This window comes from Lemur catta, chromosome 10 (genome assembly GCF_020740605.2).
Source record: "Lemur catta isolate mLemCat1 chromosome 10, mLemCat1.pri, whole genome shotgun sequence".
NCBI lineage: Eukaryota > Metazoa > Chordata > Mammalia > Primates > Lemuridae > Lemur > Lemur catta.
Genome location: NC_059137.1, coordinates 12,160,575 through 12,175,797, shown reverse-complemented (window position 1 = coordinate 12,175,797; position 15,223 = coordinate 12,160,575). Strand labels below are relative to the sequence as shown.

General features: G+C 49.3%; 1 protein-coding gene across 2 annotated transcripts in view; it reads left to right on the top strand.

Moving 5' to 3' along the window:
- The window catches only part of MORN5 (MORN repeat containing 5), a 33,708-nt gene that overhangs the window by 17,500 nt on the left and 985 nt on the right, over positions 1-15,223 (top strand). The gene's annotated exons all lie outside the window — the stretch shown is intronic.

The following is a 15,223-nucleotide window of genomic DNA, read 5'->3' as shown; positions in this document are numbered from 1 at the left end:
TAGGTTTGGGCACCTAGATGGAGCCATGCACTGTTCATGTCCCCCCCATTCCCTGCTGTCTAACCTTCTGCTACCCACCCTAAAGACGTTGCTCTCATGAGCCCTGTATCTCTTGTAAATTTCCCATGAATCCAGTGAGCTGGGACTGGGAAGCCAGATCTCAGAGAGATGAATGACAGACTGGTGACAGTGAAGCTGGAACTCAAACCCACTCCCATCTTACTACAGCCCTGTGGTCTCCCCACTACACCCTGCTACTGCTTACGTTGGGACCATAAAACCATAAATGGTAGCAACTGTGTGCAGTCATCATATATTCTAATCAATACAGCAAACACAGAACAAAACAGAGATTGAGTTAGAACCTCCTGCCCCACAGGAGGCTTGAGAGCTAGAAGAGGTCAGAGAGACAGTGTGGGTTAAAAGCCCAGAGCCAGGAAACCATACCCCCAGCTGGCCACTAGTCCTGGATCCACCACTGCCCAGCTGCGTGATCATGGGTAGCTTACTTTTCCTCTTGGAGCCTCAGTGTCCTCATCTGTAAAATGGGCATTGTAGTAATACCTATCTGGGGGAGATATGGTTAGGAAAAATGAGATTAAGTATACAAAATACATAGCACAGCACCTGGCCCAAGGCATTGGTGTTTGGTAGTTGTGGCTGTTATCATTAGAATTCTTGAGTCAGGCTGGAGGGGAGAAGGGTGAGTTAGGCCCTGGGGGTTGTTAAGCTTTCTTTAAGTGCTCAAGAGAAAAGAAGTCTCTAGGGAGACAGATATGCTCAGATATGCAAGGTCTTTCTGCCTCCACAGGGGTGTTGCTTGGGAAATGAGATGCTGGTGAAACTCTGGGGTCTGCAGGCTCTTGATTGTGGCACGCGGAGATCCAGCCTAGCTTGGGAGGCCCAGCTTCCATCCTGCCGTCTCTTCCATCCCATGAGCTAGTCCACCCACGCTAGCTGCCATCCACTGACAAACGCACCCAGCACTTTCTACTGCCTAGTCTCATCTCATACATTCCCCCAGGGCAACGCTCTCCCCTCTTTTCTCCACCAATCTCAGTCTTCCTCATCTCTCGATGCTTAGCATATAACGCAAGGCCAAGGAACCCCAAAGGAGGGCTGGTGAGTTCGCCTGTGTGTCCACAGCTCCGGGAGATGAAGCTGGGCAGGGGAGGCTCATCGTGGCGGATCCTTGCCAGGCCCTGTGCCAAGCACCTTTCCAGCTTCTCTCTTCTGTCTTTCCTGCCACCCCAGGTGGGTAATTTGCATGAGACACAGTTTGCAATGAGGACACCTGGTCTCAGATAGGTTAATAACTTGCTCACAGTCACACGGCTAGTGAGGGAGTCAGATTCAAGCCCAAATCTTCCCAAAGCCTGCTCTTTTTGTTCTTCTTGCCTGCTTCATGCCCTAGTTTATTCTATACTCATCCACCTCTTCTCCTAGACAGGGGCATGTCTGAGTCATAGTTGTTCCTCCACCAAACACAGCTCCTGGCACCTGGTGGGAGCTCAGTAAGATTCATAAATGAACAAAAAGGTCCATTTTAGAGCCTTACAACAAAAACACCACCGGGCTCCAAATCAGATGCTACCTTATTTGAAAACAGGTCCTTTATACACTGTGAGCCAATAAGGAAGCATTTAAAGATATTTGGGATAATTACCTTTACTGTGATGGGAAATTGGGAGATTAACTCTAACCCTTCCCCCTCCTACACATCCCTTTCGTTCCTCTCCGGAAGGATGAGCCAGAGCCACGTTGGCAGTTTGTACGTGTATCTCTTTCAGGGAGCATTTGCTTGCCTCAATGTTACTAGCAGGAATCATTTGCAAAATAACTGTACCACTAATCCCTACTCCCTCCCCCCAATTAATGATACCCCATGCGAGTGTCTCAGATGAAAGGCACATTATTAATATTCAAAGAAAAAACCCTCGTAACCATTTTAACATATACAACTAACAATGAACTAAATTTGCTTTGTGGAAGACAGAGAGTGAGCATCCCAAATTAGTTTATGTAAAAGCTGAAATTCTTCCCCGAAAGGTCTCAGTACCATCCTCAAAGAATATCCTGATCATCAGAAATGCCGTCAAGATTCCCGCCAACATTATCCCCTTTGTTGTCTGAAATGTCGAATCAAGCACATCTGGCAAATGTCCTAGAGCTCACAAATCTTTCAAACAGCACATAATTCCCAATGGTTAAAGAGATAACGCCACCGCTTAATCGCGCTGCTCTTCAAAATAGCACCAACTTTCCTTCAATCAGAAACAATGGCTTTGGCTTCTTAAAAATATCACACACCAGTGATTATTTGCAGAGAGGGCCCTTTTGCATTTGAACCTGTGGGTTACAGACAGAATTTAAAATCAAGACCACAAGCCTCATTTGAATGTACACTCCATTAAATGGACAGTGGGAAGAAGGGGTGTGAATTGGGGTCTGAAAAGTGACCTGGCTTGTGTGATTGGGAGTCTTTGGGGGGTGCCAGCTGCTGTCCCCAGAGTCAGGACAAGGAGGATGAAGATGATGATGGTGGTGAGAGCTAACAGTGATTGAGTGTTTATCCTGCTCCAGACACTCAACTAAGGGGGAGGGGAGTACTCATGTGATCCCTGTTTGACAATGGGGAAACTGAGGCTCAGTATGTTAAAGGATTTCCCCAGGAAATTTGGTAGGAGCTGGGACTCACACTCAGGCTCATCTGCCTCCTGAGCCTTTCTACTTCCACTTGCCTGGCCAGCTCCAGGATCCTCTGTCACAAGAGGCATCGGCAAGGAGCTCCCAGACACCAGTGTTCATTTGCCCCCACCCAACCTTAGAAAGGGGTGAAATCCAAGCTGCATAGTAAACACCTAGAAAATGAAAGAACACTGTGGCCTTCTAAAGTGGCTCTGGCATTTTTTAAGCAGCTGGAAACTGTAAACATCCCCAATGTCCAACAGGGGAAGACTAGTTCAATAACATATGGTATATTCTTACAATAGAATAAAATGGCAGTGCAGAAATAGATCTATTGATATACAAAGGTATCCATATTCTATTTCAGGTGAAAAAGCAAGATATTAATAATACTCAGGCTTGGCATGGTGGCTTACACCTATAATCCCAGCACGTTGGGAGGCCTAGGCAGGAGGATCACTTGAGGGCAGGATTCGAGACCAGCCTGGGCAACATAGCAAGACCCTGTCTCTAAAAAAAAAAAAAAAAAAACTTAGCCAGGTGGCATATGCTTGTAGTCTCAGCTACTCAGGAGGCTGAGATGGGAGGATCGCTTAAGCCCCAGGAATTAGAGGCTGCAGTGAACTATGATCACATCATTGCCCTCTAGCCTTGGTGACAGAGTGAGACTCTGTCTCTAATACACAAATAATAATAACAATAATAGTAATATCTAGCATTTACTGAATGCTTACTATGTTCCAGGCACTGATCTAAGCACTTTACATGTATTATTTTTATTTCATTTCATTCAATCCCCACAGTAACCCTGCAAAATGATTACCTTTATTATTCCAACTTTACAGATGATAAAACTGAGGCGAGGTGAAATGCCTGCCCAAAGTCAAACCGATAGCAGAGCTGGCATTTAAACCCAGGTCCAGCAAAGCTCAAGATGCCATATGAGCTGGTTCCAAGTGAGAAATTGGAGTTTACTAATGAAAGGAAAGAACCAAGGGCCTTCCTAGCAGCCCCGAGATACAAGAAGCACACACCCAGAGAGTGTAAGACTGCAGTGGCGTTTCTCTTCCCAAGACAGTTCTCTGCCCGCTTTGTTGTGCAAAGGCCGGCCAATGAACAAGTCTTCCAATGCTACTGACAAACCAAGACTCCTCTAATCTCGAGGCCACTGCCTTTCCCTGACAGATGAGAAACCTGAGCCCCAGAGAGGGCAAGTCACGCACCCAACCCCACACAACTTGTCTGGTGGAGGGGGGCTGGCAGCCGGGGTTCCTGCTGCCGGCTGGGGCTCCCGCCGCAAACCCAGGCTACCTCGCCACGGTGCTTCCCTTGCGGTTTCTGCTGCAAAATGGCCGAGTGAGTCTCCCCCACAGCCCCCTCCTGCCGTCCTCCCTCCAGCGAGACAAAAGACAATTTACCCAAATGTTGTAATCACCTGGAGGCTGGCACGCAGGGGCACCCCTGCTTTCTCTGTGGTATTGTTAGCAACGCCATAATGAAGGCTTTGTGGAGGGATAATATCACACTGTAACTGCCAAATAAAATGCCTGCATGGATCACACGTCCCTGCCAGTGGACTTGGGCACTTGCTGTAAGCAAAGGGGTAGGCAGGAAAGCTGTGGGGATTGAATGCCTCCACCGTGCCAGGGGCTTACCGCATCCCAGTCCTTGGAGGAATATGCCACTATTCCTGTTTGGCAGATGGGGAAACCAAGGTCTCTCCGGCACCAGAGGCCATGCTCTGCACCAGTGGTTTATGCCGTGGCCTTTTCTGAGTCGTGAGCCTCTCTGAGAACCTAGGCAAAGCTATGGGCCTTGTCCCCAGAGAAGAACTTGAACTCACTGATAGAATTTTGCCTACAGAGGGCGGGATTGGCCAGGGAAGCCATCCACAGAGCCCTGTCGATATCTTTGCTCCGGAAGTAACAGCCTGCCCCACCTGGCCACCTCTCCTGACCCCAGGAACTGCCCTGCGCCATCTTCTCTCCCCACCCCAATTACAAAGGCCCTGGAAATTCCCCTGCCAGCCACGGTGCCCGTCAGATTCTGGTAACAATATATCCCCCACCCTGCATGGCAGCCTCCTGGAAGCATCCAAAGGACACAGCTTCCCTTTCTGCAGCTGGAGTCAACCCCGGCCAGCACCATAATGGTTTGTTTTATCTCCTTTAACAGAAGTAAATGCAAAGCCAGAGCCCACGGGGCAAGAGCCTTATCTCTCTTCCTCAGCCCAAGCTCTGGAACTCAGGGCAGTTGCCTGAAACCTCTGCTCAACTTTAGGTCCAAAAGCAGACGGGGTTACTGGTTACGAACGAGCCAGGCTTTAGAGTCAGCCCGATCTGCAAGCAGATCCCAGCTCAGCCATCTACCAGCTGTGTGACCTTGAGCTGGTCTCTTAACTTCTCTGAGCTTCAGTTTCTTCATCTGAAAAAGGGAGGAGAAATAGGACCTTCTTTCCAGGGCTGTGGAGAGCATGAAGTGAGATAACACAGGGGATCTAGCAAGAACAGGGCCTGGCCCCAGCAGAGCGCTTGGTGCATGTCAGCAATCCATCACAATTATGTTACACCCCAGGGTGAAAAGTTGAAAAGCAGGAGGCTCCTTAAGTCCACATCCCAAAGGAGCCAGTGTCACCTTGGCAAACTGCCCTCTGGCCTCCTCCCATCTGCTTTTGATGCCAATTTCAAGACTGGACTAGAGGCCTTTGGTTTCCTGATGCCTCTGCCCCTGGCATTATGTTCTTGATGTGTTCCCATCATCCTCTTCATTTCTCACCCACTAGAGCCTCAGACCTCCTAAGCTCCTCCCAGACACAGGGCTTCACTGAGCCCCTGCATGCACCAGGGCTTCTTCTGGGGACCAGACCCAGTGCCTGCCCCTGCCCACAACCCATTGCAAGGTTTGGGGGAGCAGATGCATAAACAGTTTCAGGACCGGGGTGGGTGTTCTCAGGACAGAAGCCTGGGGCCTTTAGGGAGCCTCAGTGCTCAAAAGACTGCAATGAACCCCTTCAAAATATAGTACAGGAATCAAAATAACTTAAACCATAAAAGTTTAAGTCCAACACAATTCTATATTCCCTATGTGTATGTTAATGTTTAATTTGGAATATTAAATGTAAGATTCTGTCCCCAAAACCTGGAGTGTCCCTGCTTCACTGGTGTTAGGAGCTAGACTCACAGTGTGCTGGGGGGCGGAGCGCACAGAGAAGAGCATAAGTGTGTCCCAAGTGCAGTTGCGATGATGTCCTGAAAAAGATGATGTTCAGCTAGGCCTTAAAGGATGAGAGGTGGATTTCGCTGCATGGAAGGGAAGGAACAGCATCAGCAAAGGCACAGAGAGATGCAGAGGGCAGGTACTCAAGGTGGAGCACCTGAGACCCATTTGTGTGTTGGAGAATGAGGAAGGAGTCAAGGAGGCTTCCCCCAGACAGCGATAGACTGGGCTTTGATGGGTGTATAGGAGTGTGTCTGAGCTGGGCATTCAAGGCACAGGGACCCAGTGTGGGATGGAGAGAGCTTTGAATGCCAGGTTAGGGAGTTTAGTTTTGATCCTTCAGACAATGAGGAGTAAAGACAGGAGTTGCAGAAAGTTTTCTCAGGGAAGGGTGTGGTGGCTGAAGGCTGCAGCTCTGAAGACAGACTTGGCTATGACCCTGCACCCACTAATAGCTGGGTGAGCTTGGGCAGATGCCTTTACCTCTCTGAGTCTCAGTACCCTCCCCCACGAAACAGAAATAACAACAATGACTTTGCAAGGTTGCTGTGAGGATTCAACAAGCTCTGGTCTGTCACAGAGTTCTGCAGATTCCTCCTTAACATCTCTCCTGGCTGTCCCCACTGCCCCGCCTTCATTCAGCCCTCAGGCCCCCCACTACCAGGCCCCCCTCTGTCCACCGTCCACATGCCACCGGGAATCAGAGTCTGAAGGGAGCAGAGGGTCAGAGCAGAAGCCATGGGGTCAGGCCAACAGTGACCTTGGCCATGGCACTTGGTTCCTCTGAGCTGCCTTGGGACAGTGGCTAGGCATCATGAACGTGTTTAGTGAACACAAATTCAATTATAAATGCTCAAAAAGCAAAAATGGGGAGTGCGGAGGCAAGAAGAATGGCAACGTACACGGTCTCAGTGATTGTCATCACCTCTCGGTTCAGCGCGCCCTTGCTCTGGACTGAGTGTGGGGCACTGAATCAGCTGCTCTCCATCCCTGTGTGCCTCCTGTCCTGGGTGCACCTTGCCCACACACAGGATGATTCTAGTATTTAAGGATATGTATTTTTTGATCAGTGCCCCATGAATACTAGCTGGCTATGTATGTGGACCTCAATAGCAGGACAAACTCTGTTCCAAAAATGTCATAAAGATGCCTGTGTGGCACTTAGTGAGATGTCCTCCTCCAGCATGGGGCCGCCCTAAGAGATTCCCAAGGGTATCGTGACTATGGGCACATTCCCCCTTATGCAGCAACTGGAGCACCTAAACCTCCCTCCCGAGACAACATGGAGGTGTTAATGTGGATTGAGTGGCACCTGGCACATGGTGCTTCCTAATAGGAGACAGCTATATTCCCTGCCTGAACCCCCCTCACCCCAGTAAGAGCCCTGAATCCAGCCCTAGGCCTAACCTTAGAGACCTCACCTCAATCATTTCAACATAGTAAAACAAAAATATTTTGTTTAAAATTTAAATATAAACTTCTTGCTGTTAAAACTTTGAAAGGGGCAGGCAACCAGCCTGAGCAAGAGAGAGACCACCCCACCCCATCTCTAGAAAAAAACAGAAAAATTAGCCAGGTGTGGTGGTACACGCCTGTAGTCCCAGCTACTTGGGAGGCTGAGGCAGGAAGACTGCTTGAGCCCAGGAGTTTGAGGTTGCTGTGAGCTATGATGACACCATTGCACTCTAGCCAGTGCAACAGAGTGAGACCATGTCTCCAAAAAAAAAAAAAAACTTTGAAAAGATCTTTATAACTTTGCTTGGTGAATTGTTTGACAACAAGTCTTTAACAATTGGCTGTGATTTCTTGAGAGTCGTGTGCACACTGGAGAATTCTTGCAAAATGAGGGAATCGAGCCTACAAATGGATTTCAAGTGTAACAAAATTGTTTTGATTTCTAAATTTAATAATTAAGTCTGAATGCATTAATTATAACATTTATTAATTTCAGCTTTGTAGTTTCTCTTCTTTTACATGTTAGAGTCAATCATTCTTTCCAAGCCTCTTACATTTGAATAGGCCTTGAAGAGCTGTGGGTGCCAGGCCCTGCACCTCCAGTTCCCAGTGGGTGCCATGGCTTGCCCTAACCACTCCCCCACCCCAGTCTAGAAGATGCTTTTCCCTGCGGAAAAGCAAGAGCAGCCCCAAGGCCTCCCCGCCCTGCGTCAGCCTCTGCCTGGGCAGTGACCCCTGGGTCAATATTGACGATGCTGTGGCCTTGGCCTCTGGCCACCAGCACTGCCAGCAAAGTTCAAAGCTCTTTCTTGTCAGGAGTTGCTGCTCTCACTGTGGCACTGCCTGGGCCCTGCCCACCACCCCTGCTTTGCACAGAGGGTGTGGCGGGGCGGTGGGTGGGTCCCACATGTGCCCACAGGATGGGGAGTCTGGTTTGCGGTGCACCCCCCATCCCAGCCTGGAGCCCTCTGAGGTTGGGCCTAGACCCCACCCCGGAGCCTGGCCCAGCCCTGTGCTCACTGTCTGTGCGGGTTGGAACGCCCCCTCCCTCTGCGTGGGATCACACACAGTCGTCAGGGACACACACCCTGCCACGCTCGGCCAGTCACGTGCATCACACGCCACGCACACGCCTCCCCTCAGCCGTAGCCACGTGCACACTCACAGGCACACACCTCTTCACGCTTATGTCAGTGTGAGAGTAGCGGGAGGGAAACACGCATTTATGCCTGTGCACACGCTCGCAGCCTCGCTGACTTCAGTGACAGACACACTGAGCCCTTCCCTCCGTCCTGATGGCATGAAGTGAGGCAAATCATGTCACCCTCTGAGCCTCAGTTTCCATGTCTTAGGTGGGGACAGCCCCACCTCACTCACTGAGGAGAGGATGAAGGCAAACACCCCCCACCACACACACACTGGGGGGCACCTCCTAGGCACTAGGCGGTGTGCGGAGCCTGCCCCTGTCCCGAGGCTACGCGCTCTGTTTCATCTTGGTCTCCTCCCTTTCCCTGTCCCCCGCCATGCCCCCTCCCACACACAGGGTGGGGAGCTGCATAGCAGTGGTGACCGCAGGTGTGCCCAGCCCAAAGGTGCGCCAAGAGGTGGCGGAGCCCAGCTTGTGGGTACCCAGTGACCCCAATCCACCTGTTTGCTCTCTCTGGGCTCGCCTGCCCTGGCCTGCCCTCCTGGCTTTGAACAGAAATCATTAGCTGAGCCGTGGCTCTTGATCCTTATGAAGCTGATCCCGTGTAAAGACCTCCTCCTCCCCCACCTCCCCTCCATCCTGGCAGGGAACCAGAATTCCTAGGGGTGTCCTGAGCAAGTCTCTTAAGGACACTCCCTTGCAAGCATCCAGTTTGGGAATTAAAGGCCCACGAGAATGGTGATGGTAGCTTCCACTTCCTGGGACCCTGCCAGGTGCCACTCATCCTGGCCGGTCCTCACTCTGCCTCTGCAGGGGGTCTGGTGAAATTGTGCAGCCCGGCCCAGAGACAAGGAATGACCTGTCCCAAATCACCTGGCAAGGTGATGGCTCAGCATCAGACCCAGGCCTGTCTGGTTCCACAACTCCTTCCAGTCTATGCAGTCCTGTCGCTTGCTCCCTGAAGGTCCAACCTTGCAAAGAAAACTTCTGGCTTTTTGGTTTGGGGCATTTCTTATGCACCAAGCACCTTCCTAAGCACTTTTCAGGAATGCTCTTAGTCCTCACGGCAAGCCTTCAAGGCAGGCACCTTGGTAGATGAGGAAATGAGCCCCAGGGAGGTGTGAGGCCACTTGCCCAAGGTCTCTGAGCTGGTGGCACAGGGCTCCAAAGCCTGAGCTCTTAACCACACTTCCCCCGTCCCTGCTGGCCCCCTGCAGAACTGATATTTCCTTGCAGCTGCTCTGAGACTTTCAGGATCTCTTCTTCCCCCAGCACCGCACTAACCTGTAGGCTCACACAGCTGCAGCCTGTGCAGACTGGCCCCTCCCTGCTTTTGCTATGAGGCAGGCCCCAGGCTAGCCAGGCTTTGAGCCTCCTGGGTGTGGTCAGTGCCCAGGTATGACCCCAGACAACCCAGCCTCTCCGGGCAGCGGGGCTGCTCAGTCTGCGGCCTGAAGCCACAAAGGAAAAGGCAGCCGGTGGCCTTGGACCTGCACGTAGCTTGCCTGCTTTACCCTCTTAGGAGCTCCGTTTGCCTAGGGTGGGGAAGAAATTCTTCCCCCTTTGTCCAAATCCCACAAGGTAAACCTATTACTTTTATGTCTCCAAATGTACATTTCTTTATTCATTCATTCGCCATTTATTTATTAAATACTTTGTAAGTGCCGGATCTGTACGGAGCCCCAACGACCACAAGTGAATCAGACAGGACTGCCCCAGCTGGGAGGGGTGGTGACCATGACCAACACCATGACCTTGTCCTGGGTGGGGGAAGGCTCACGTCCAGCGGGGCCCATGGGAGCGGGGGCAGCCTAGAGGGCACTAGTCCCCGCCCACAGATTCATGAGGGGCCTTAAGCCTGGACTGTGACAGTATTGACGGAAGACCACGTTCATCAGACAACTCTAAGTTCACACCCTGACCACACTACGCTGTGAATATATACTTTTTTGGAAGAGATCCGGGAATAACACACTTATATTACATTTGGTTGTTGGTGTTAAAAGCAGTAATTTATCAAATGTAAATGTTTAAAATATACCACAATTATTATTATCTTGTTTAGGATTTCCATTAATTTTATATAAAGCCCAGAGATGGAAAGTGCCCTGGGCCTGTCTTGTGCTCTGAGAGCTGAACCTACAGCTGAACCAGGCCCTGAGAGAGGAAGGGTGTTCCGTCAGGGGAACAGCATGTGCAAAGGCACAGGGGCACCAGTGAGCATGCCCATGTGGGTGGCTACAGTTCCTCAGGGTGGCTGCATTTGACAGTGGGAGGGAAGCGAGGAGGGAAGCAGGCCTGGGAGGCAGGAGGATCTGAGGGCCTCGAAGTCTAGGCTGAGGAGTGGGGAGCCTTTCCAGGGAAAGCTTTGCATCAGGGGAGTCCACAGTCACATTTGGGGTCTCTGTTGTATCAGGTTCCCTTTTTCTCTATAAGCTCAGTTCTCCTAGTGATCCATGGAGGGGTATAGGGCATGCAGAGGGCAGCAAGGTCACTTTCAAAGCTTCAGAACCAGAATAAAGACATCTTTCTGCCTCCAGGACAGACAAACCTAAAACTGAAGAGTGTCTGGATTGGGCCTCTTGATATCACTTGCTGCTGGGTCTCAGTCCCCTCTATCGCCAGCGTGGGGCACAGGGCTGGCTGAAGGAGTTGGCTTGTTGATTCATTATTAATTCAACAGATAGCAACTGAGCACCTACTATGTGCCAGACGCTGTTTTAAGCACTGGAATGCCATTGTGCACAAGCACACAAGGCTCCTGGTGTCACTGGAGCTTGCAGTCTGGACGGGGAGACAGACAACATGGAAATAAAGAAGAAAATTGCAGAGAACGGCATATGCTGCACAGGAAATCAAATGAAGACAAGATGGAGGGACTGGCAGTGGAGGGTTAGACTAGGGTCACTCCTCGGTGACATTTGAGTTGAGACCTAGATGCCGAGAAGTGGGCACCCAGGGAATGTTGGTTGATGGCGATTGAGGCAAGTTGGAATGAAAAAGGCTTATCCAGAGTTTATCTGGCAAAGCACTTAGTGAGCACCCACTGTATGCTGGGTCCAGTGCCCAAGAAAGCAGACATGGGCCCTGTGCTGAGAGCTCACAGTCTATGAGAGAGAAAAACATTATATAAGACAATATGCAAAGAAGTACACATTTAAAAATTGGGATATCAGGGAGCCATGAGAGAAAAAAAAAGTGACTAACTTTAGTTTGGGTGGCTGGAGGTGTGAAGGGATTTCCACTCCTCTTGAAGAACATGGGAATCTCGCCCTTCAGGGAGCACAGTGGATTTTCATGCACTTTTTAAAATAAACTTTTTATTTGAAGAGCAGTTAGATTTATAAAATTATTGCTAAGTTAGCAAGAGTTCTCAATATACCCCACATCCTGTTATTATTAGCATTTTACATTGTGTGGTACGTCTGTCACAATTAATGAACTAATATCACTGTTATTATTCACTAAAGCCCATCCTTTATTCACATTTCCTCAGTCTTCCTCTAATGTCCACTTCCTATTCCAGGACCCCACCCAGGACCCCACACTACATTTGGTTACATCTCCTTAGGCTCCCCTTGGGTGTGACAGGTGCTCAGATTTTCCTTGCTTTGGATGAGTGCCAGTCAGGTATTTTGTAGGATGCCCCTGGACTAGAATTTGTCTTATGTTTTTCTCATGATAAGACTGGGGTTGTGGGTTTGGGGAGGAAGACCAGGGAGGTAAAGTGCCATTTTCACCCCATCACATCAAGGGTGAGACTGTCAATATGACTTAGCAACGCTGCTGTTAACCTCAGTCACCTGGCTGAGGTCGTGTTTGTCAGATTTCTCCACTGTAAAGTCCCCTCTCTTCCCATATCATACTCTTTAGAAGGAAGTCACTATGCACAGCCACATTTAAGAAGCGGGGATTTTTGCTTCAACCGTTTGAGCACAGAGTATACAAATTATTTGGAATTCTTATGCAGAGATTTGTCTAGTCTCTGATTTTTATGGATTTTTACCAATATTTTCATGCTAGGTCTTTTTATTTTTTAGAAGTTCAAGAACCCTGTTGGTATTTCTAGGGACCTAGAGATATTTTATTTCAATTAATTAACAAAATGCATGAAATTACCAAGACATTAAATAAGAAGATAGAAAAAAGCCAATAATTGTTTTATTTTATTTTTCTATTGTGAATACATATGAATGAAAAAAGATTTGGGAAATACCAAAAGCAGAAAGAAGAAATTCTCTAGTCCCACTGTTCAGGGCTGACCACTATTCATATTTCAATTTATTATCTCTGATTTTTTTCCTGCCAATCTAGAAGCTATCAACTTATTATCCTTAGTTTTTCTTCTGTGCACAGTTTTTACACACATAATACTGTATATGTCATTTTGTTTCTTGCCTCTTCCCACCTTTTTTTTGTTTGCTTATTATCACATCAAAAACATTTCCCCTATGTAACTACACAGACTTCCTAAATATTATTTTCAATAACTGCGAAATACCCCTCTGACGTGGCTTATAGTGTCCCCTCCCCTACAGGCTAGGTGCTAGCACAACGCCAGGCACATAGTTGGCGTTTAAAAATTATCAGTTAAATGAATGAATATGCAACACAGTAATCATTCCCTTGTTTTTAGAAAGGTAGGTCATTTTCCTTTTTCTTGATTCTAAATAGTTCTGAGACAAATAGAATTATCCCCTTAGGATAGCGTCCCAGAGTGGAATTACTGGGCCAACGAGGGCCAAAAATATTTCAAGATAAATGCACCAAACCAGAAATCTTCCCTCTGCACCACTGGCAATTGTGCCCAGGGTAATAATTTACAATTGATTAAAGAGTTTGTGGGGTGTTTTCTCCCATCTTTTATCTCCCTCCTCTCCCTCTCCCCTCCTGCCAAAAAGGGGGAAAATTATCTGAGAAGGTGAAGATGTTCTCAGACAATCATATTAACATATTCCAACAATCGCAATTTGCAAAATAGTAATCACAACTCCCGGGATCTGGGAGGCATTAATCAAAGCTGCAGGTTTAATTTCATTTTAAATATTGATGAAATGTGCTTCGGCGGCCTCACCCTGGTGTGGCAGGGCCAGGGGAGCCGAGGAGAGGCGCAGGGGAGGTGGAGGGAGGGTCGGTGAGCAGCTGCCGGGAGGGGAGGCATCTGTGATTCAAATTGGTGGCTGTGCAGCCAGGTAGAGAGTGAAAGGGGTAGTGAAGAGGGCTGTTAAGTCCATTGCTGTCAATTTTTAACGATCAGGGAGGGGCCTGAGGACTGGTTCAGCACAATAAACCCAGTTTGTCTGGTTTCAGGGGTTACCGCTGAAGAGGTTGCAGCTGCACTGATTCGAATAGCCTGGAGACTTCAGAACTGTAATTATCAACCAGGCTGCTCACAGTGTGGCAAAAGTGGGCTCCACCAGCGCTTAACTCCTTGTGTGCTGACACATCACCGCTGCTCTCCCCACCCCTGGGTTTCCCAGCCTCAGTGGGGACTCCCAGGCACCCTCCCCAGGGGAAACTGAGGTCCACTGGCTGCTCGCCAGAACATGCCAGATAGCAAGGCTTTTTCCTTAGGTCACGTGGGAAGAAATAGTGGGGAGCTGGCTAGTTATGTGGGGGCAGCCACGGCTCTCGGCGTGCTCACATCTGCCCTGGGTGAGACGTCAGGCTGCAGAGCCTGATGAAGCTTGGTTTGAATTCCGCTGACCATGGACCTAGGACAAGGCTGGTCCCTTCTATAAAATCGGGGTGATCTCCCCTACCCTACTGGGCTGTCACAAAGATCCAGTGAGACGCAGTGTCTGTAAAGCACAGAGTACACAGTAGGCTGTTGATCGAAGAACGTCCATCTCCCTGACGCTGGGTCTGGTGCTTTTTGCAGAGGAAGGCATCTCTGGCAGGGGGTCTTTAGAGGGCAGGCTTTCAGTTGACCCTTGCGTTTCGGCTCTCAGGGACTCCCCTTGTTCCCCAGCCTCCACCATTTGTCACCAAGGAGGGTAGGTAGTCCCGTCCTCCCATCTCTGGCCTGGGCACGGGGTAAGGAGAGAGGCAGGAGTGCCCGAGTGCTGTAGCCCTGGTTGAGGGCAGGGGTTGGCACAGAGGGAAGGGAGGCCTGAAGGGACGAAGGCAGAGAGGCAGGAAGGCAGGTAGGCAGTGTGGTGTGAAAAAGCACAGGCAGCTGGGAAGACGGTGACTGGAGGACGTGTAGGACTTGGTGACCTTTTTCCTGGAAGGAATATAACCCCAGAGAAATCCTCCCAAGTATCCACGAAGGGATGTCCCCAGGAACGCTCGTCCCGGCGTTGTTCCTGGCAGTGGGGAGTTACAGCAACCTCCGTGTCCTCCACCGGGGGGACGCACAGTAAAATGTGACGGGAGCCCACCGTGGAATATTAGGCAGCAGTAAGAAGCAAAGAACTGGATGTACATGTAGCAACAAGAATAGATCTTGATTTAATCACATTGCAATATACCAAAAGATTAAAAAAAAGAATAGATCTTGAAAAACGTCATGCTGAGTGAAAAAAAGTAAGACACAATGAAATCCACAGCACAATGCCATTTATGTAAATTAAAAACACATTGGTCCACAAAACAACAGGGCCTATTTTACAGAGCTACATGCATTTTTAGGGGTATATATCCCACCATTTGAGTGAGTCCCTGTTGTGGTGGGGGAGGGGCTGGGTGTGGGTTTGGAAGAAAAATTGGGAAAAA